The sequence below is a fragment of the Balaenoptera physalus genome (genome assembly GCF_965194825.1).
Source record: "Balaenoptera physalus genome assembly, chromosome: 5".
Classification (NCBI taxonomy): Eukaryota; Metazoa; Chordata; class Mammalia; order Artiodactyla; family Balaenopteridae; genus Balaenoptera; species Balaenoptera physalus.
In genome coordinates, this window is record NC_138884.1 from 21,810,213 (window position 1) to 21,833,869 (window position 23,657).

The window sequence follows — 23,657 nt, forward strand, 5'->3', positions numbered from 1 at the left end:
GAATTTTTTGGGCGATTTTCCACCTGAGACTTTTTTTAGAGAGCAGGTGTCATTTACCGAACTGCAAGCTTTGTGAATATTTAGTGACCTTTGGCAATGGTTTTAAAGCTCCTGTTGTGGGAAGTGACCTGAAGCAGGCAGCATTTCTCCATTCCCAAATCTGGGTAGTAGGGCAGCAGAGCCTTTCTGGAAGTCGTGTTCCTAGGTTGTAAATTACATTGGAATGTGCATGGAGAAAGCCCCATAAGTTTATATCTCATTATTTCTTCTGGGTTTTAAATTTTTTTTTTAATTGGGGTAAAGCTTAGAATATTGTTTGTCCTAGGTGTACACAATCTGGTTCATTTGTACATTATATATATCTATTCAACTACAGATCCTCTTCCCATGTAAAATGGTACAGAAGGTTCCGCAGACTTCCCTTGCTATATGGTCGGTCTTTTTGAGATATATAGATAATATGTGTTTGTATACATATAGTAACACTAATCTTAATTTATTCATTCCCCCCACCTTTCGTTTTAGATGAGCATAGTTTGTTTTCTAAATCTGTGAGTGTCTTTCTCTGTGCAAATATGTTCATTTGTGTCAGTTATTAGATAACGCCTATAAGTGATATCATAGAATACAGGTCTGTTGCTTTCCAACTTACCTCATCTTTCATGATTCTCTGCAGACTCATTTGTGGTGCCTCAAAGAGCAATGGTTCGTTGTTTTCCATGACTAATATTCCATTGTGTACATGGAGCACTTCTTCTTTATCCATTCACCTGTTGTTGGACATTTTGATTGTTTCACTGTCTTGGCTATTGTGAATAAGGCTGCACTGCAGCTTTTGCGGCCTGTGTCTTCTCGATTCTTGTCTTCTCAGGTGAGAGGTCCATTGGTGCGCCTGCTGGATTGAATGGTACCTCCATTTTTACTTTTAAACACAGCTCCTTTCTTTTCTCATTATTGGCTGTTACCCCTTTACGTCTCACCAGCAGGTAGAGGGTACACAGTTCTCTAAAACCCCTTCAGCACTTATTGTTTGTAGACTTTTTGCTGATGGTCAGTCGACTGGTGTAAGTTGAAACCTTTTGTAGATTAGATTGCATGGGTCTAACACACCCTGAGGTTGAGCTTTTATCCATTTTCCTTTTTTTTTTAAAGAGCGTGAGTAAAACATAACTCTTCATACTCTCTTCTTGAAACATCTGCCTGTTTTGAATTTTCTTGTCCATTCACTACTTCAGCACAATTTTTTAGGGCAGGTGTCCTTTACAGCCCTGAGTCCTTGTGAATGTTAAGTAACCATTAGCTGTGAGTTTAAAGCTGCTCTTGCAGGACACGGCCACAAGGTGGCAGCATTTCTTCTTTACCAAATTTGGTAACTGGGGAAACAGAGGCTTAATGGAAGTGGTGTTCTAGGTTGTAAATTAGAATGGATTGTGCCAGGAAAAAGCCCTTTAAGTTTATGTCTCATTACTTCTTGTTCATATTTATAATTTACTTTTTATTTTTTATCCCAGCAAATTTGATTACAATGGTTTGTTGGTTCTAGGTGTGCAAGATGTGGTTCTTTCACACATATACATGTATCTATTCTTCCTAGCATCCTTTTCCCATGTAGGTTATGCCACAAGGTTGAGTAGTCTTCTCCTGGTCTTCCGTACGTCTTTGGTGATTATATATTTCACATGGTTTGTATATCTCTGTTAACCCCAATATGGTAATGTATCCAATTATCATCCCTTTCTATTTGGTGAACCATAAGTTTTTTAATGAATCTGTGATTGCCTTTCTCTGTGGAAATATCTTCATTGGTATCAATTTTTAAGTAACTCCTAAAAGTGATATAATAGGATATGTGTCTTTTGCTTTCTCACTTACTACAGGTGGCGTGATTACGTCTAGACTCATCTATGGTGCTGCAAATGGCATTGTTTCATTTTTTTCACTAGCGAATATCCCACTTGTACATGGAGGAGTTCTTCTTTGTCCACCCATCTGTTGGTGGACTTTTTGGTTACTTCCATATCTTGGCTATTGTAATACTGTGCAATGCAGATTTGCCTGCCTGTGTCTTTCCAATTCTCTCTTCTTAGATTATAAGTGGAGTGGGCCTGCTGGATCATATGGTAGCTCAATGTTTACCTTTTTAAGGCACTTCCATTCTGTTCTAGTTCGTGGCCCTTTCCAAGTTACGTCCCCCTTGAAGTTGAGGGTTTGCTTTTCTCTACAACACCTTCAGCATTTAATGTTTGTAGTTTTCTTGCTGATGGTTATACTGACAAGTGTGATCTGATACCTCTTTGTGGCTGAATTCGCACGTGCCTCATAATCCATTGAAATTGAGCTTGAAGGCATGTCCTTTTTATTTTTCAAGCTGTGATTACCCCTTAGTTCTTCAAAGTGTTCTCTTAAAGTATGTGTCACATTTTGAAATGTTTTGGCCATTACCTCCCTGAAGATATTTTGAGGGCAGGTTTCATTTACAGTTCTGCAGTACTTCTTCCTATGAAATGACCATTAGCACAGGCTTTAAAGCTGCTTTTGCAGGTAACTGCCAGAGGGCGGCAGCCTTTCTATGTTCCCCACCCTGGTAACTAGGGAAAAGCCCTTGCGGCCTGTGGTGTTTCTCGGTTATAAATTAGAGTGGAGTGTGCCCGGACCAACCCACAGAAGCTGATGTCTCCTTACTTTTGTTGGATTTTTAATTTTAATTTTTATTTTTTATTGGAGTAGTTTTCCACTGTGTACGTGGACCACTTCTACTTTGTGCATTCCTCGGTGGATGGACATTTTCATTGCTTCCAAGTGTTGGCTATGGTAAATATTGCTGGAGTGCAGGATTGCCAGCCTGTGACTTTTTGATTCTCATTTTCTCAGGGGATAGGCCCAGCAGTGGTTGTGATTGACTGACTGGTAGCACCGTTTTTCCCTTTTCAAAGCACCTTCTTTGTGTTTTCATTAGTGGCACTTACCACGTCCCCCTTAAAATCGAGGGTACACATTTCTCCACAATCGCTTCAGTATTTATTGTTTGCAGCATTTATGCTAATGGCCCTGCTGGCTGCTGTGAGCTGATAGGGTTTTGTAATTTGGGTTTGCATGGCTTTGAAAATTCGTAAAACTCATCATTTTTCACCGCCGTTTTCTTTTCTGTTAAAAAAGGAAACAATTGGGAGTACAATATAACTCTTGAAATTGTCTTCTTGGAAGGTTGCCCTCTTTTGAATTTTTTGGGCGATTTTCCACCTGAGACTTTTTTTAGAGAGCAGGTGTCATTTACCGAACTGCAAGCTTTGTGAATATTTAGTGACCTTTGGCAATGGTTTTAAAGCTCCTGTTGTGGGAAGTGACCTGAAGCAGGCAGCATTTCTCCATTCCCAAATCTGGGTAGTAGGGCAGCAGAGCCTTTCTGGAAGTCGTGTTCCTAGGTTGTAAATTACATTGGAATGTGCATGGAGAAAGCCCCATAAGTTTATATCTCATTATTTCTTCTGGGTTTTAAATTTTTTTTTTTAATTGGGGTAAAGCTTAGAATATTGTTTGTCCTAGGTGTACACAATCTGGTTCATTTGTACATTATATATATCTATTCAACTACAGAACCTCTTCCCATGTAAAATGGTACAGAAGGTTCCGCAGACTTCCCTTGCTATATGGTCGGTCTTTTTGAGATATATAGATAATATGTGTTTGTATACATATAGTAACACTAATCTTAATTTATTCATTCCCCCCACCTTTCGTTTTAGATGAGCATAGTTTGTTTTCTAAATCTGTGAGTGTCTTTCTCTGTGCAAATATGTTCATTTGTGTCAGTTATTAGATAACGCCTATAAGTGATATCATAGAATACAGGTCTGTTGCTTTCCAACTTACCTCATCTTTCATGATTCTCTGCAGACTCATTTGTGGTGCCTCAAAGAGCAATGGTTCGTTGTTTTCCATGACTAATATTCCATTGTGTACATGGAGCACTTCTTCTTTATCCATTCACCTGTTGTTGGACATTTTGATTGTTTCACTGTCTTGGCTATTGTGAATAAGGCTGCACTGCAGCTTTTGCGGCCTGTGTCTTCTCGATTCTTGTCTTCTCAGGTGAGAGGTCCATTGGTGCGCCTGCTGGATTGAATGGTACCTCCATTTTTACTTTTAAACACAGCTCCTTTCTTTTCTCATTATTGGCTGTTACCCCTTTACGTCTCACCAGCAGGTAGAGGGTACACAGTTCTCTAAAACCCCTTCAGCACTTATTGTTTGTAGACTTTTTGCTGATGGTCAGTCGACTGGTGTAAGTTGAAACCTTTTGTAGATTAGATTGCATGGGTCTAACACACCCTGAGGTTGAGCTTTTATCCATTTTCCTTTTTTTTTTAAAGAGCGTGAGTAAAACATAACTCTTCATACTCTCTTCTTGAAACATCTGCCTGTTTTGAATTTTCTTGTCCATTCACTACTTCAGCACAATTTTTTAGGGCAGGTGTCCTTTACAGCCCTGAGTCCTTGTGAATGTTAAGTAACCATTAGCTGTGAGTTTAAAGCTGCTCTTGCAGGACACGGCCACAAGGTGGCAGCATTTCTTCTTTACCAAATTTGGTAACTGGGGAAACAGAGGCTTAATGGAAGTGGTGTTCTAGGTTGTAAATTAGAATGGATTGTGCCAGGAAAAAGCCCTTTAAGTTTATGTCTCATTACTTCTTGTTCATATTTATAATTTACTTTTTATTTTTTATCCCAGCAAATTTGATTACAATGGTTTGTTGGTTCTAGGTGTGCAAGATGTGGTTCTTTCACACATATACATGTATCTATTCTTCCTAGCATCCTTTTCCCATGTAGGTTATGCCACAAGGTTGAGTAGTCTTCTCCTGGTCTTCCGTACGTCTTTGGTGATTATATATTTCACATGGTTTGTATATCTCTGTTAACCCCAATATGGTAATGTATCCAATTATCATCCCTTTCTATTTGGTGAACCATAAGTTTTTTAATGAATCTGTGATTGCCTTTCTCTGTGGAAATATCTTCATTGGTATCAATTTTTAAGTAACTCCTAAAAGTGATATAATAGGATATGTGTCTTTTGCTTTCTCACTTACTACAGGTGGCGTGATTACGTCTAGACTCATCTATGGTGCTGCAAATGGCATTGTTTCATTTTTTTCACTAGCGAATATCCCACTTGTACATGGAGGAGTTCTTCTTTGTCCACCCATCTGTTGGTGGACTTTTTGGTTACTTCCATATCTTGGCTATTGTAATACTGTGCAATGCAGATTTGCCTGCCTGTGTCTTTCCAATTCTCTCTTCTTAGATTATAAGTGGAGTGGGCCTGCTGGATCATATGGTAGCTCAATGTTTACCTTTTTAAGGCACTTCCATTCTGTTCTAGTTCGTGGCCCTTTCCAAGTTACGTCCCCCTTGAAGTTGAGGGTTTGCATTTCTCTACAACACCTTCAGCATTTATTGTTTGTAGTTTTCTTGCTGATGGTTATTCTGACAAGTGTGATCTGATACCTCTTTGTGGCTGAATTCGCACGTGCCTCATAATCCATTGAAATTGAGCTTGAAGGCATGTCCTTTTTATTTTTCAAGCTGTGATTACCCCTTAGTTCTTCAAAGTGTTCTCTTAAAGTATGTGTCACATTTTGAAATGTTTTGGCCATTACCTCCCTGAAGATATTTTGAGGGCAGGTTTCATTTACAGTTCTGCAGTACTTCTTCCTATGAAATGACCATTAGCACAGGCTTTAAAGCTGCTTTTGCAGGTAACTGCCAGAGGGCGGCAGCCTTTCTATGTTCCCCACCCTGGTAACTAGGGAAAAGCCCTTGCGGCCTGTGGTGTTTCTTGGTTATAAATTAGAGTGGAGTGTGCCCGGACCAACCCACAGAAGCTGATGTCTCCTTACTTTTGTTGGATTTTTAATTTTAATTTTTATTTTTTATTGGAGTAGTTTTCCACTGTGTACGTGGACCACTTCTACTTTGTGCATTCCTCGGTGGATGGACATTTTCATTGCTTCCAAGTGTTGGCTATGGTAAATATTGTTGGAGTGCAGGATTGCCAGCCTGTGACTTTTTGATTCTCATTTTCTCAGGGGATAGGCCCAGCAGTGGTTGTGATTGACTGACTGGTAGCACCGTTTTTCCCTTTTCAAAGCACCTTCTTTGTGTTTTCATTAGTGGCACTTACCACGTCCCCCTTAAAATCGAGGGTACACATTTCTCCACAATCGCTTCAGTATTTATTGTTTGCAGCATTTATGCTAATGGCCCTGCTGGCTGCTGTGAGCTGATAGGGTTTTGTAATTTGGGTTTGCATGGCTTTGAAAATTCGTAAAACTCATCATTTTTCACCGCCGTTTTCTTTTCTGTTAAAAAAAGGAAACAATTGGGAGTACAATATAACTCTTGAAATTGTCTTCTTGGAAGGTTGCCCTCTTTTGAATTTTTTGGGCGATTTTCCACCGGAGACTTTTTTTAGAGAGCAGGTGTCATTTACCGAACTGCAAGCTTTGTGAATATTTAGTGACCTTTGGCAATGGTTTTAAAGCTCCTGTTGTGGGAAGTGACCTGAAGCAGGCAGCATTTCTCCATTCCCAAATCTGGGTAGTAGGGCAGCAGAGCCTTTCTGGAAGTCGTGTTCCTAGGTTGTAAATTACATTGGAATGTGCATGGAGAAAGCCCCATAAGTTTATGTCTCATTATTTCTTCTTGGTTTTAAATTTTTTTTTTAATTGGGGTAAAGCTTAGAATATTGTTTGTCCTAGGTGTACACAATCTGGTTCATTTGTACATTATATATATCTATTCAACTACAGATCCTCTTCCCATGTAAAATGGTACAGAAGGTTCCGCAGACTTCCCTTGCTATATGGTCGGTCTTTTTGAGATATATAGATAATATGTGTTTGTATACATATAGTAACACTAATCTTAATTTATTCATTCCCCCCACCTTTCGTTTTAGATGAGCATAGTTTGTTTTCTAAATCTGTGAGTGTCTTTCTCTGTGCAAATATGTTCATTTGTGTCAGTTATTAGATAACGTCTATAAGTGATATCATAGAATACAGGTCTGTTGCTTTCCAACTTACCTCATCTTTCATGATTCTCTGCAGACTCATTTGTGGTGCCTCAAAGAGCAATGGTTCGTTGTTTTCCATGACTAATATTCCATTGTGTACATGGAGCACTTCTTCTTTATCCATTCACCTGTTGTTGGACATTTTGATTGTTTCACTGTCTTGGCTATTGTGAATAAGGCTGCACTGCAGCTTTTGCGGCCTGTGTCTTCTCGATTCTTGTCTTCTCAGGTGAGAGGTCCATTGGTGCGCCTGCTGGATTGAATGGTACCTCCATTTTTACTTTTAAACACAGCTCCTTTCTTTTCTCATTATTGGCTGTTACCCCTTTACGTCTCACCAGCAGGTAGAGGGTACACAGTTCTCTAAAACCCCTTCAGCACTTATTGTTTGTAGACTTTTTGCTGATGGTCAGTCGACTGGTGTAAGTTGAAACCTTTTGTAGATTAGATTGCATGGGTCTAACACACCCTGAGGTTGAGCTTTTATCCATTTTCCTTTTTTTTTTAAAGAGCGTGAGTAAAACATAACTCTTCATACTCTCTTCTTGAAACATCTGCCTGTTTTGAATTTTCTTGTCCATTCACTACTTCAGCACAATTTTTTAGGGCAGGTGTCCTTTACAGCCCTGAGTCCTTGTGAATGTTAAGTAACCATTAGCTGTGAGTTTAAAGCTGCTCTTTCAGGACACGGCCACAAGGTGGCAGCATTTCTTCTTTACCAAATTTGGTAACTGGGGAAACAGAGGCTTAATGGAAGTGGTGTTCTAGGTTGTAAATTAGAATGGATTGTGCCAGGAAAAAGCCCTTTAAGTTTATGTCTCATTACTTCTTGTTCATATTTATAATTTACTTTTTATTTTTTATCCCAGCAAATTTGATTACAATGGTTTGTTGGTTCTAGGTGTGCAAGATGTGGTTCTTTCACACATATACATGTATCTATTCTTCCTAGCATCCTTTTCCCATGTAGGTTATGCCACAAGGTTGAGTAGTCTTCTCCTGGTCTTCCGTACGTCTTTGGTGATTATATATTTCACATGGTTTGTATATCTCTGTTAACCCCAATATGGTAATGTATCCAATTATCATCCCTTTCTATTTGGTGAACCATAAGTTTTTTAATGAATCTGTGATTGCCTTTCTCTGTGGAAATATCTTCATTGGTATCAATTTTTAAGTAACTCCTAAAAGTGATATAATAGGATATGTGTCTTTTGCTTTCTCACTTACTACAGGTGGCGTGATTACGTCTAGACTCATCTATGGTGCTGCAAATGGCATTGTTTCATTTTTTTCACTAGCGAATATCCCACTTGTACATGGAGGAGTTCTTCTTTGTCCACCCATCTGTTGGTGGACTTTTTGGTTACTTCCATATCTTGGCTATTGTAATACTGTGCAATGCAGATTTGCCTGCCTGTGTCTTTCCAATTCTCTCTTCTTAGATTATAAGTGGAGTGGGCCTGCTGGATCATATGGTAGCTCAATGTTTACCTTTTTAAGGCACTTCCATTCTGTTCTAGTTCGTGGCCCTTTCCAAGTTACGTCCCCCTTGAAGTTGAGGGTTTGCTTTTCTCTACAACACCTTCAGCATTTAATGTTTGTAGTTTTCTTGCTGATGGTTATACTGACAAGTGTGATCTGATACCTCTTTGTGGCTGAATTCGCACGTGCCTCATAATCCATTGAAATTGAGCTTGAAGGCATGTCCTTTTTATTTTTCAAGCTGTGATTACCCCTTAGTTCTTCAAAGTGTTCTCTTAAAGTATGTGTCACATTTTGAAATGTTTTGGCCATTACCTCCCTGAAGATATTTTGAGGGCAGGTTTCATTTACAGTTCTGCAGTACTTCTTCCTATGAAATGACCATTAGCACAGGCTTTAAAGCTGCTTTTGCAGGTAACTGCCAGAGGGCGGCAGCCTTTCTATGTTCCCCACCCTGGTAACTAGGGAAAAGCCCTTGCGGCCTGTGGTGTTTCTCGGTTATAAATTAGAGTGGAGTGTGCCCGGACCAACCCACAGAAGCTGATGTCTCCTTACTTTTGTTGGATTTTTAATTTTAATTTTTATTTTTTATTGGAGTAGTTTTCCACTGTGTACGTGGACCACTTCTACTTTGTGCATTCCTCGGTGGATGGACATTTTCATTGCTTCCAAGTGTTGGCTATGGTAAATATTGCTGGAGTGCAGGATTGCCAGCCTGTGACTTTTTGATTCTCATTTTCTCAGGGGATAGGCCCAGCAGTGGTTGTGATTGACTGACTGGTAGCACCGTTTTTCCCTTTTCAAAGCACCTTCTTTGTGTTTTCATTAGTGGCACTTACCACGTCCCCCTTAAAATCGAGGGTACACATTTCTCCACAATCGCTTCAGTATTTATTGTTTGCAGCATTTATGCTAATGGCCCTGCTGGCTGCTGTGAGCTGATAGGGTTTTGTAATTTGGGTTTGCATGGCTTTGAAAATTCGTAAAACTCATCATTTTTCACCGCCGTTTTCTTTTCTGTTAAAAAAGGAAACAATTGGGAGTACAATATAACTCTTGAAATTGTCTTCTTGGAAGGTTGCCCTCTTTTGAATTTTTTGGGCGATTTTCCACCTGAGACTTTTTTTAGAGAGCAGGTGTCATTTACCGAACTGCAAGCTTTGTGAATATTTAGTGACCTTTGGCAATGGTTTTAAAGCTCCTGTTGTGGGAAGTGACCTGAAGCAGGCAGCATTTCTCCATTCCCAAATCTGGGTAGTAGGGCAGCAGAGCCTTTCTGGAAGTCGTGTTCCTAGGTTGTAAATTACATTGGAATGTGCATGGAGAAAGCCCCATAAGTTTATATCTCATTATTTCTTCTGGGTTTTAAATTTTTTTTTTTAATTGGGGTAAAGCTTAGAATATTGTTTGTCCTAGGTGTACACAATCTGGTTCATTTGTACATTATATATATCTATTCAACTACAGAACCTCTTCCCATGTAAAATGGTACAGAAGGTTCCGCAGACTTCCCTTGCTATATGGTCGGTCTTTTTGAGATATATAGATAATATGTGTTTGTATACATATAGTAACACTAATCTTAATTTATTCATTCCCCCCACCTTTCGTTTTAGATGAGCATAGTTTGTTTTCTAAATCTGTGAGTGTCTTTCTCTGTGCAAATATGTTCATTTGTGTCAGTTATTAGATAACGCCTATAAGTGATATCATAGAATACAGGTCTGTTGCTTTCCAACTTACCTCATCTTTCATGATTCTCTGCAGACTCATTTGTGGTGCCTCAAAGAGCAATGGTTCGTTGTTTTCCATGACTAATATTCCATTGTGTACATGGAGCACTTCTTCTTTATCCATTCACCTGTTGTTGGACATTTTGATTGTTTCACTGTCTTGGCTATTGTGAATAAGGCTGCACTGCAGCTTTTGCGGCCTGTGTCTTCTCGATTCTTGTCTTCTCAGGTGAGAGGTCCATTGGTGCGCCTGCTGGATTGAATGGTACCTCCATTTTTACTTTTAAACACAGCTCCTTTCTTTTCTCATTATTGGCTGTTACCCCTTTACGTCTCACCAGCAGGTAGAGGGTACACAGTTCTCTAAAACCCCTTCAGCACTTATTGTTTGTAGACTTTTTGCTGATGGTCAGTCGACTGGTGTAAGTTGAAACCTTTTGTAGATTAGATTGCATGGGTCTAACACACCCTGAGGTTGAGCTTTTATCCATTTTCCTTTTTTTTTTAAAGAGCGTGAGTAAAACATAACTCTTCATACTCTCTTCTTGAAACATCTGCCTGTTTTGAATTTTCTTGTCCATTCACTACTTCAGCACAATTTTTTAGGGCAGGTGTCCTTTACAGCCCTGAGTCCTTGTGAATGTTAAGTAACCATTAGCTGTGAGTTTAAAGCTGCTCTTGCAGGACACGGCCACAAGGTGGCAGCATTTCTTCTTTACCAAATTTGGTAACTGGGGAAACAGAGGCTTAATGGAAGTGGTGTTCTAGGTTGTAAATTAGAATGGATTGTGCCAGGAAAAAGCCCTTTAAGTTTATGTCTCATTACTTCTTGTTCATATTTATAATTTACTTTTTATTTTTTATCCCAGCAAATTTGATTACAATGGTTTGTTGGTTCTAGGTGTGCAAGATGTGGTTCTTTCACACATATACATGTATCTATTCTTCCTAGCATCCTTTTCCCATGTAGGTTATGCCACAAGGTTGAGTAGTCTTCTCCTGGTCTTCCGTACGTCTTTGGTGATTATATATTTCACATGGTTTGTATATCTCTGTTAACCCCAATATGGTAATGTATCCAATTATCATCCCTTTCTATTTGGTGAACCATAAGTTTTTTAATGAATCTGTGATTGCCTTTCTCTGTGGAAATATCTTCATTGGTATCAATTTTTAAGTAACTCCTAAAAGTGATATAATAGGATATGTGTCTTTTGCTTTCTCACTTACTACAGGTGGCGTGATTACGTCTAGACTCATCTATGGTGCTGCAAATGGCATTGTTTCATTTTTTTCACTAGCGAATATCCCACTTGTACATGGAGGAGTTCTTCTTTGTCCACCCATCTGTTGGTGGACTTTTTGGTTACTTCCATATCTTGGCTATTGTAATACTGTGCAATGCAGATTTGCCTGCCTGTGTCTTTCCAATTCTCTCTTCTTAGATTATAAGTGGAGTGGGCCTGCTGGATCATATGGTAGCTCAATGTTTACCTTTTTAAGGCACTTCCATTCTGTTCTAGTTCGTGGCCCTTTCCAAGTTACGTCCCCCTTGAAGTTGAGGGTTTGCTTTTCTCTACAACACCTTCAGCATTTATTGTTTGTAGTTTTCTTGCTGATGGTTATACTGACAAGTGTGATCTGATACCTCTTTGTGGCTGAATTCGCACGTGCCTCATAATCCATTGAAATTGAGCTTGAAGGCATGTCCTTTTTATTTTTCAAGCTGTGATTACCCCTTAGTTCTTCAAAGTGTTCTCTTAAAGTATGTGTCACATTTTGAAATGTTTTGGCCATTACCTCCCTGAAGATATTTTGAGGGCAGGTTTCATTTACAGTTCTGCAGTACTTCTTCCTATGAAATGACCATTAGCACAGGCTTTAAAGCTGCTTTTGCAGGTAACTGCCAGAGGGCGGCATCCTTTCTATGTTCCCCACCCTGGTAACTAGGGAAAAGCCCTTGCGGCCTGTGGTGTTTCTCGGTTATAAATTAGAGTGGAGTGTGCCCGGACCAACCCACAGAAGCTGATGTCTCCTTACTTTTGTTGGATTTTTAATTTTAATTTTTATTTTTTATTGGAGTAGTTTTCCACTGTGTACGTGGACCACTTCTACTTTGTGCATTCCTCGGTGGATGGACATTTTCATTGCTTCCAAGTGTTGGCTATGGTAAATATTGCTGGAGTGCAGGATTGCCAGCCTGTGACTTTTTGATTCTCATTTTCTCAGGGGATAGGCCCAGCAGTGGTTGTGATTGACTGACTGGTAGCACCGTTTTTCCCTTTTCAAAGCACCTTCTTTGTGTTTTCATTAGTGGCACTTACCACGTCCCCCTTAAAATCGAGGGTACACATTTCTCCACAATCGCTTCAGTATTTATTGTTTGCAGCATTTATGCTAATGGCCCTGCTGGCTGCTGTGAGCTGATAGGGTTTTGTAATTTGGGTTTGCATGGCTTTGAAAATTCGTAAAACTCATCATTTTTCACCGCCGTTTTCTTTTCTGTTAAAAAAAGGAAACAATTGGGAGTACAATATAACTCTTGAAATTGTCTTCTTGGAAGGTTGCCCTCTTTTGAATTTTTTGGGCGATTTTCCACCGGAGACTTTTTTTAGAGAGCAGGTGTCATTTACCGAACTGCAAGCTTTGTGAATATTTAGTGACCTTTGGCAATGGTTTTAAAGCTCCTGTTGTGGGAAGTGACCTGAAGCAGGCAGCATTTCTCCATTCCCAAATCTGGGTAGTAGGGCAGCAGAGCCTTTCTGGAAGTCGTGTTCCTAGGTTGTAAATTACATTGGAATGTGCATGGAGAAAGCCCCATAAGTTTATGTCTCATTATTTCTTCTTGGTTTTAAATTTTTTTTTAATTGGGGTAAAGCTTAGAATATTGTTTGTCCTAGGTGTACACAATCTGGTTCATTTGTACATTATATATATCTATTCAACTACAGATCCTCTTCCCATGTAAAATGGTACAGAAGGTTCCGCAGACTTCCCTTGCTATATGGTCGGTCTTTTTGAGATATATAGATAATATGTGTTTGTATACATACAGTAACACTAATCTTAATTTATTCATTCCCCCCACCTTTCGTTTTAGATGAGCATAGTTTGTTTTCTAAATCTGTGAGTGTCTTTCTCTGTGCAAATATGTTCATTTGTGTCAGTTATTAGATAACGTCTATAAGTGATATCATAGAATACAGGTCTGTTGCTTTCCAACTTACCTCATCTTTCATGATTCTCTGCAGACTCATTTGTGGTGCCTCAAAGAGCAATGGTTCGTTGTTTTCCATGACTAATATTCCATTGTGTACATGGAGCACTTCTTCTTTATCCATTCACCTGTTGTTGGACATTTTGATTGTTTCACTGTCTTGGCTATTGTGAATAAGGCTGCACTGCAGCTTTTGCGGCCTGTGTCTTCTCGATTCTTGTCTTCTCAGGTGAGAGGTCCATTGGTGCGCCTGCTGGATTGAATGGTACCTCCATTTTTACTTTTAAACACAGCTCCTTTCTTTTCTCATTATTGGCTGTTACCCCTTTACGTCTCACCAGCAGGTAGAGGGTACACAGTTCTCTAAATCCCCTTCAGCACTTATTGTTTGTAGACTTTTTGCTGATGGTCAGTCGACTGGTGTAAGTTGAAACCTTTTGTAGATTAGATTGCATGGGTCTAACACACCCTGAGTTTGAGCTTTTATCCATTTTCCTTTTTTTTAAAAAGAGCGTGAGTAAAACATAACTCTTCATACTCTCTTCTTGAAACATCTGCCTGTTTTGAATTTTTTTGTCCATTCACTACTTCAGCACAATTATTTAGGGCAGGTGTCCTTTACAGCCCTGAGTCCTTGTGAATGTTAAGTAACCATTAGCTGTGAGTTTAAAGCTGCTCTTGCAGGACACGGCCACAAGGTGGCAGCATTTCTTCTTTACCAAATTTGGTAACTGGGGAAACAGAGGCTTAATGGAAGTGGTGTTCTAGGTTGTAAATTAGAATGGAATGTGCCAGGAAAAAGCCCTTTAAGTTTATGTCTCATTACTTCTTGTTCATATTTATAATTTACTTTTTATTTTTTATCCCAGCAAATTTGATTACAATGGTTTGTTGGTTCTAGGTGTGCAAGATGTGGTTCTTTCACACATATACATGTATCTATTCTTCCTAGCATCCTTTTCCCATGTAGGTTATGCCACAAGGTTGAGTAGTCTTCTCCTGGTCTTCCGTACGTCTTTGGTGATTATATATTTCACATGGTTTGTATATCTCTGTTAACCCCAATATGGTAATGTATCCAATTATCATCCCTTTCTATTTGGTGAACCATAAGTTTTTTAATGAATCTGTGATTGCCTTTCTCTGTGGAAATATCTTCATTGGTATCAATTTTTAAGTAACTCCTAAAAGTGATATAATAGGATATGTGTCTTTTGCTTTCTCACTTACTACAGGTTGCGTGATTACGTCTAGACTCATCTATGGTGCTGCAAATGGCATTGTTTCATTTTTTTCACTAGCGAATATCCCACTTGTACATGGAGGAGTTCTTCTTTGTCCACCCATCTGTTGGTGGACTTTTTGGTTACTTCCATATCTTGGCTATTGTAATACTGTGCAATGCAGATTTGCCTGCCTGTGTCTTTCCAATTCTCTCTTCTTAGATTATAAGTGGAGTGGGCCTGCTGGATCATATGGTAGCTCAATGTTTACCTTTTTAAGGCACTTCCATTCTGTTCTAGTTCGTGGCCCTTTCCAAGTTACGTCCCCCTTGAAGTTGAGGGTTTGCTTTTCTCTACAACACCTTCAGCATTTATTGTTTGTAGTTTTCTTGCTGATGGTTATTCTGACAAGTGTGATCTGATACCTCTTTGTGGCTGAATTCGCACGTGCCTCATAATCCATTGAAATTGAGCTTGAAGGCATGTCCTTTTTATTTTTCAAGCTGTGATTACCCCTTAGTTCTTCAAAGTGTTCTCTTAAAGTATGTGTCACATTTTGAAATGTTTTGGCCATTACCTCCCTGAAGATATTTTGAGGGCAGGTTTCATTTACAGTTCTGCAGTACTTCTTCCTATGAAATGACCATTAGCACAGGCTTTAAAGCTGCTTTTGCAGGTAACTGCCAGAGGGCGGCAGCCTTTCTATGTTCCCCACCCTGGTAACTAGGGAAAAGCCCTTGCGGCCTGTGGTGTTTCTCGGTTATAAATTAGAGTGGAGTGTGCCCGGACCAACCCACAGAAGCTGATGTCTCCTTACTTTTGTTGGATTTTTAATTTTAATTTTTATTTTTTATTGGAGTAGTTTTCCACTGTGTACGTGGACCACTTCTACTTTGTGCATTCCTCGGTGGATGGACATTTTCATTGCTTCCATGTGTTGGCTATGGTAAATATTGCTGGAGTGCAGGATTGCCAGCCTGTGACTTTTTGATTCTCATTTTCTCAGGGGATAGGCCCAGCAGTGGTTGTGATTGACTGACTGGTAGCACCGTTTTTCCCTTTTCAAAGCACCTTCTTTGTGTTTTCATTAGTGGCACTTACCACGTCCCCCTTAAAATCGAGGGTACACATTTCTCCACAATCGCTTCAGTATTTATTGTTTGCAGCATTTATGCTAATGGCCCTGCTGGCTGCTGTGAGCTGATAGGGTTTTGTAATTTGGGTTTGCATGGCTTTGAAAATTCGTAAAACTCATCATTTTTCACCGCCGTTTTCTTTTCTGTTAAAAAAAGGAAACAATTGGGAGTACAATATAACTCTTGAAATTGTCTTCTTGGAAGGTTGCCCTCTTTTGAATTTTTTGGGCGATTTTCCACCGGAGACTTTTTTTAGAGAGCAGGTGTCATTTACCGAACTGCAAGCTTTGTGAATATTTAGTGACCTTTGGCAATGGTTTTAAAGCTCCTGTTGTGGGAAGTGACCTGAAGCAGGCAGCATTTCTCCATTCCCAAATCTGGGTAGTAGGGCAGCAGAGCCTTTCTGGAAGTCGTGTTCCTAGGTTGTAAATTACATTGGAATGTGCATGGAGAAAGCCCCATAAGTTTATATCTCATTATTTCTTCTGGGTTTTAAATTTTTTTTTTTAATTGGGGTAAAGCTTAGAATATTGTTTGTCCTAGGTGTACACAATCTGGTTCATTTGTACATTATATATATCTATTCAACTACAGATCCTGTTCCCATGTAAAATGGTACAGAAGGTTCCGCAGACTTCCCTTGCTATATGGTCGGTCTTTTTGAGATATATAGATAATATGTGTTTGTATACATATAGTAACACTAATCTTAATTTATTCATTCCCCCCACCTTTCGTTTTAGATGAGCATAGTTTGTTTTCTAAATCTGTGAGTGTCTTTCTCTGTGCAAATATGTTCATTTGTGTCAGTTATTAGATAACGCCTATAAGTGATATCATAGAATACAGGTCTGTTGCTTTCCAACTTACCTCATCTTTCATGATTCTCTGCAGACTCATTTGTGGTGCCTCAAAGAGCAATGGTTCGTTGTTTTCCATGACTAATATTCCATTGTGTACATGGAGCACTTCTTCTTTATCCATTCACCTGTTGTTGGACATTTTGATTGTTTCACTGTCTTGGCTATTGTGAATAAGGCTGCACTGCAGCTTTTGCGGCCTGTGTCTTCTCGATTCTTGTCTTCTCAGGTGAGAGGTCCATTGGTGCGCCTGCTGGATTGAATGGTACCTCCATTTTTACTTTTAAACACAGCTCCTTTCTTTTCTCATTATTGGCTGTTACCCCTTTACGTCTCACCAGCAGGTAGAGGGTACACAGTTCTCTAAAACCCCTTCAGCACTTATTGTTTGTAGACTTTTTGCTGATGGTCAGTCGACTGGTGTAAGTTGAAACCTTTTGTAGATTAGATTGCATGGGTCTAACACACCCTGAGGTTGAGCTTTTATCCATTTTCCTTTTTTTTTTAAAGAGCGTGAGTAAAACATAACTCTTCATACTCTCTTCTTGAAACATCTGCCTGTTTTGAATTTTCTTGTCCATTCACTACTTCAGCACAATTTTTTAGGGCAGGTGTCCTTTACAGCCCTGAGTCCTTGTGAATGTTAAGTAACCATTAGCTGTGAGTTTAAAGCTGCTCTTGCAGGACACGGCCACAAGGTGGCAGCATTTCTTCTTTACCAAATTTGGTAACTGGGGAAACAGAGGCTTAATGGAAGTGGTGTTCTAGGTTGTAAATTAGAATGGATTGTGCCAGGAAAAAGCCCTTTAAGTTTATGTCTCATTACTTCTTGTTCATATTTATAATTTACTTTTTATTTTTTATCCCAGCAAATTTGATTACAATGGTTTGTTGGTTCTAGGTGTGCAAGATGTGGTTCTTTCACACATATACATGTATCTATTCTTCCTAGCATCCTTTTCCCATGTAGGTTATGCCACAAGGTTGAGTAGTCTTCTCCTGGTCTTCCGTACGTCTTTGGTGATTATATATTTCACATGGTTTGTATATCTCTGTTAACCCCAATATGGTAATGTATCCAATTATCATCCCTTTCTATTTGGTGAACCATAAGTTTTTTAATGAATCTGTGATTGCCTTTCTCTGTGGAAATATCTTCATTGGTATCAATTTTTAAGTAACTCCTAAAAGTGATATAATAGGATATGTGTCTTTTGCTTTCTCACTTACTACAGGTGGCGTGATTACGTCTAGACTCATCTATGGTGCTGCAAATGGCATTGTTTCATTTTTTTCACTAGCGAATATCCCACTTGTACATGGAGGAGTTCTTCTTTGTCCACCCATCTGTTGGTGGACTTTTTGGTTACTTCCATATCTTGGCTATTGTAATACTGTGCAATGCAGATTTGCCTGCCTGTGTCTTTCCAATTCTCTCTTCTTAGATTATAAGTGGAGTGGGCCTGCTGGATCATATGGTAGCTCAATGTTTACCTTTTTAAGGCACTTCCATTCTGTTCTAGTTCGTGGCCCTTTCCAAGTTACGTCCCCCTTGAAGTTGAGGGTTTGCTTTTCTCTACAACACCTTCAGCATTTATTGTTTGTAGTTTTCTTGCTGATGGTTATACTGACAAGTGTGATCTGATACCTCTTTGTGGCTGAATTCGCACGTGCCTCATAATCCATTGAAATTGAGCTTGAAGGCATGTCCTTTTTATTTTTCAAGCTGTGATTACCCCTTAGTTCTTCAAAGTGTTCTCTTAAAGTATGTGTCACATTTTGAAATGTTTTGGCCATTACCTCCCTGAAGATATTTTGAGGGCAGGTTTCATTTACAGTTCTGCAGTACTTCTTCCTATGAAATGACCATTAGCACAGGCTTTAAAGCTGCTTTTGCAGGTAACTGCCAGAGGGCGGCAGCCTTTCTATGTTCCCCACCCTGGTAACTAGGGAAAAGCCCTTGCGGCCTGTGGTGTTTCTCGGTTATAAATTAGAGTGGAGTGTGCCCGGACCAACCCACAGAAGCTGATGTCTCCTTACTTTTGTTGGATTTTTAATTTTAATTTTTATTTTTTATTGGAGTAGTTTTCCACTGTGTACGTGGACCACTTCTACTTTGTGCATTCCTCGGTGGATGGACATTTTCATTGCTTCCAAGTGTTGGCTATGGTAAATATTGTTGGAGTGCAGGATTGCCAGCCTGTGACTTTTTGATTCTCATTTTCTCAGGGGATAGGCCCAGCAGTGGTTGTGATTGACTGACTGGTAGCACCGTTTTTCCCTTTTCAAAGCACCTTCTTTGTGTTTTCATTAGTGGCACTTACCACGTCCCCCTTAAAATCGAGGGTACACATTTCTCCACAATCGCTTCAGTATTTATTGTTTGCAGCATTTATGCTAATGGCCCTGCTGGCTGCTGTGAGCTGATAGGGTTTTGTAATTTGGGTTTGCATGGCTTTGAAAATTCGTAAAACTCATCATTTTTCACCGCCGTTTTCTTTTCTGTTAAAAAAAGGAAACAATTGGGAGTACAATATAACTCTTGAAATTGTCTTCTTGGAAGGTTGCCCTCTTTTGAATTTTTTGGGCGATTTTCCACCGGAGACTTTTTTTAGAGAGCAGGTGTCATTTACCGAACTGCAAGCTTTGTGAATATTTAGTGACCTTTGGCAATGGTTTTAAAGCTCCTGTTGTGGGAAGTGACCTGAAGCAGGCAGCATTTCTCCATTCCCAAATCTGGGTAGTAGGGCAGCAGAGCCTTTCTGGAAGTCGTGTTCCTAGGTTGTAAATTACATTGGAATGTGCATGGAGAAAGCCCCATATGTTTATGTCTCATTATTTCTTCTTGGTTTTAAATTTTTTTTTTAATTGGGGTAAAGCTTAGAATATTGTTTGTCCTAGGTGTACACAATCTGGTTCATTTGTACATTATATATATCTATTCAACTACAGATCCTCTTCCCATGTAAAATGGTACAGAAGGTTCCGCAGACTTCCCTTGCTATATGGTCGGCCTTTTTGAGATATATAGATAATATGTGTTTGTATACATACAGTAACACTAATCTTAATTTATTCATTCCCCCCACCTTTCGTTTTAGATGAGCATAGTTTGTTTTCTAAATCTGTGAGTGTCTTTCTCTGTGCAAATATGTTCATTTGTGTCAGTTATTAGATAACGTCTATAAGTGATATCATAGAATACAGGTCTGTTGCTTTCCAACTTACCTCATCTTTCATGATTCTCTGCAGACTCATTTGTGGTGCCTCAAAGAGCAATGGTTCGTTGTTTTCCATGACTAATATTCCATTGTGTACATGGAGCACTTCTTCTTTATCCATTCACCTGTTGTTGGACATTTTGATTGTTTCACTGTCTTGGCTATTGTGAATAAGGCTGCACTGCAGCTTTTGCGGCCTGTGTCTTCTCGATTCTTGTCTTCTCAGGTGAGAGGTCCATTGGTGCGCCTGCTGGATTGAATGGTACCTCCATTTTTACTTTTAAACACAGCTCCTTTCTTTTCTCATTATTGGCTGTTACCCCTTTACGTCTCACCAGCAGGTAGAGGGTACACAGTTCTCTAAATCCCCTTCAGCACTTATTGTTTGTAGACTTTTTGCTGATGGTCAGTCGACTGGTGTAAGTTGAAACCTTTTGTAGATTAGATTGCATGGGTCTAACACACCCTGAGTTTGAGCTTTTATCCATTTTCCTTTTTTTTTAAAAGAGCGTGAGTAAAACATAACTCTTCATACTCTCTTCTTGAAACATCTGCCTGTTTTGAATTTTTTTGTCCATTCACTACTTCAGCACAATTATTTAGGGCAGGTGTCCTTTACAGCCCTGAGTCCTTGTGAATGTTAAGTAACCATTAGCTGTGAGTTTAAAGCTGCTCTTGCAGGACACGGCCACAAGGTGGCAGCATTTCTTCTTTACCAAATTTGGTAACTGGGAAACAGAGGCTTAATGGAAGTGGTGTTCTAGGTTGTAAATTAGAATGGAATGTGCCAGGAAAAAGCCCTTTAAGTTTATGTCTCATTACTTCTTGTTCATATTTATAATTTACTTTTTATTTTTTATCCCAGCAAATTTGATTACAATGGTTTGTTGGTTCTAGGTGTGCAAGATGTGGTTCTTTCACACATATACATGTATCTATTCTTCCTAGCATCCTTTTCCCATGTAGGTTATGCCACAAGGTTGAGTAGTCTTCTCCTGGTCTTCCGTACGTCTTTGGTGATTATATATTTCACATGGTTTGTATATCTCTGTTAACCCCAATATGGTAATGTATCCAATTATCATCCCTTTCTATTTGGTGAACCATAAGTTTTTTAATGAATCTGTGATTGCCTTTCTCTGTGGAAATATCTTCATTGGTATCAATTTTTAAGTAACTCCTAAAAGTGATATAATAGGATATGTGTCTTTTGCTTTCTCACTTACTACAGGTGGCGTGATTACGTCTAGACTCATCTATGGTGCTGCAAATGGCATTGTTTCATTTTTTTCACTAGCGAATATCCCACTTGTACATGGAGGAGTTCTTCTTTGTCCACCCATCTGTTGGTGGACTTTTTGGTTACTTCCATATCTTGGCTATTGTAATACTGTGCAATTCAGATTTGCCTGCCTGTGTCTTTCCAATTCTCTCTTCTTAGATTATAAGTGGAGTGGGCCTGCTGGATCATATGGTAGCTCAATGTTTACCTTTTTAAGGCACTTCCATTCTGTTCTAGTTCGTGGCCCTTTCCAAGTTACGTCCCCCTTGAAGTTGAGGGTTTGCATTTCTCTACAACACCTTCAGCATTTATTGTTTGTAGTTTTCTTGCTGATGGTTATTCTGACAAGTGTGATCTGATACCTCTTTGTGGCTGAATTCGCACGTGCCTCATAATCCATTGAAATTGAGCTTGAAGGCATGTCCTTTTTATTTTTCAAGCTGTGATTACCCCTTAGTTCTTCAAAGTGTTCTCTTAAAGTATGTGTCACATTTTGAAATGTTTTGGCCATTACCTCCCTGAAGATATTTTGAGGGCAGGTTTCATTTACAGTTCTGCAGTACTTCTTCCTATGAAATGACCATTAGCACAGGCTTTAAAGCTGCTTTTGCAGGTAACTGCCAGAGGGCGGCAGCCTTTCTATGTTCCCCACCCTGGTAACTAGGGAAAAGCCCTTGCGGCCTGTGGTGTTTCTCGGTTATAAATTAGAGTGGAGTGTGCCCGGACCAACCCACAGAAGCTGATGTCTCCTTACTTTTGTTGGATTTTTAATTTTAATTTTTATTTTTTATTGGAGTAGTTTTCCACTGTGTACGTGGACCACTTCTACTTTGTGCATTCCTCGGTGGATGGACATTTTCATTGCTTCCAAGTGTTGGCTATGGTAAATATTGTTGGAGTGCAGGATTGCCAGCCTGTGACTTTTTGATTCTCATTTTCTCAGGGGATAGGCCCAGCAGTGGTTGTGATTGACTGACTGGTAGCACCGTTTTTCCCTTTTCAAAGCACCTTCTTTGTGTTTTCATTAGTGGCACTTACCACGTCCCCCTTAAAATCGAGGGTACACATTTCTCCACAATCGCTTCAGTATTTATTGTTTGCAGCATTTATGCTAATGGCCCTGCTGGCTGCTGTGAGCTGATAGGGTTTTGTAATTTGGGTTTGCATGGCTTTGAAAATTCGTAAAACTCATCATTTTTCACCGCCGTTTTCTTTTCTGTTAAAAAAAGGAAACAATTGGGAGTACAATATAACTCTTGAAATTGTCTTCTTGGAAGGTTGCCCTCTTTTGAATTTTTTGGGCGATTTTCCACCGGAGACTTTTTTTAGAGAGCAGGTGTCATTTACCGAACTGCAAGCTTTGTGAATATTTAGTGACCTTTGGCAATGGTTTTAAAGCTCCTGTTGTGGGAAGTGACCTGAAGCAGGCAGCATTTCTCCATTCCCAAATCTGGGTAGTAGGGCAGCAGAGCCTTTCTGGAAGTCGTGTTCCTAGGTTGTAAATTACATTGGAATGTGCATGGAGAAAGCCCCATAAGTTTATGTCTCATTATTTCTTCTTGGTTTTAAATTTTTTTTTTAATTGGGGTAAAGCTTAGAATATTGTTTGTCCTAGGTGTACACAATCTGGTTCATTTGTACATTATATATATCTATTCAACTACAGATCCTCTTCCCATGTAAAATGGTACAGAAGGTTCCGCAGACATCCCTTGCTATATGGTCGGTCTTTTTGAGATATATAGATAATATGTGTTTGTATACATATAGTAACACTAATCTTAATTTATTCATTCCCCCCACCTTTCGTTTTAGATGAGCATAGTTTGTTTTCGAAATCTGTGAGTGTCTTTCTCTGTGCAAATATGTTCATTTGTGTCAGTTATTAGATAACGCCTATAAGTGATATCATAGAATACAGGTCTGTTGCTTTCCAACTTACCTCATCTTTCATGATTCTCTGCAGACTCATTTGTGGTGCCTCAAAGAGCAATGGTTCGTTGTTTTCCATGACTAATATTCCATTGTGTACATGGAGCACTTCTTCTTTATCCATTCACCTGTTGTTGGACATTTTGATTGTTTCACTGTCTTGGCTATTGTGAATAAGGCTGCACTGCAGCTTTTGCGGCCTGTGTCTTCTCGATTCTTGTCTTCTCAGGTGAGAGGTCCATTGGTGCGCTTGCTGGATTGAATGGTACCTCCATTTTTACTTTTAAACACAGCTCCTTTCTTTTCTCATTATTGGCTGTTACCCCTTTACGTCTCACCAGCAGGTAGAGGGTACACAGTTCTCTAAATCCCCTTCAGCACTTATTGTTTGTAGACTTTTTGCTGATGGTCAGTCGACTGGTGTAAGTTGAAACCTTTTGTAGATTAGATTGCATGGGTCTAACACACCCTGAGGTTGAGCTTTTATCCA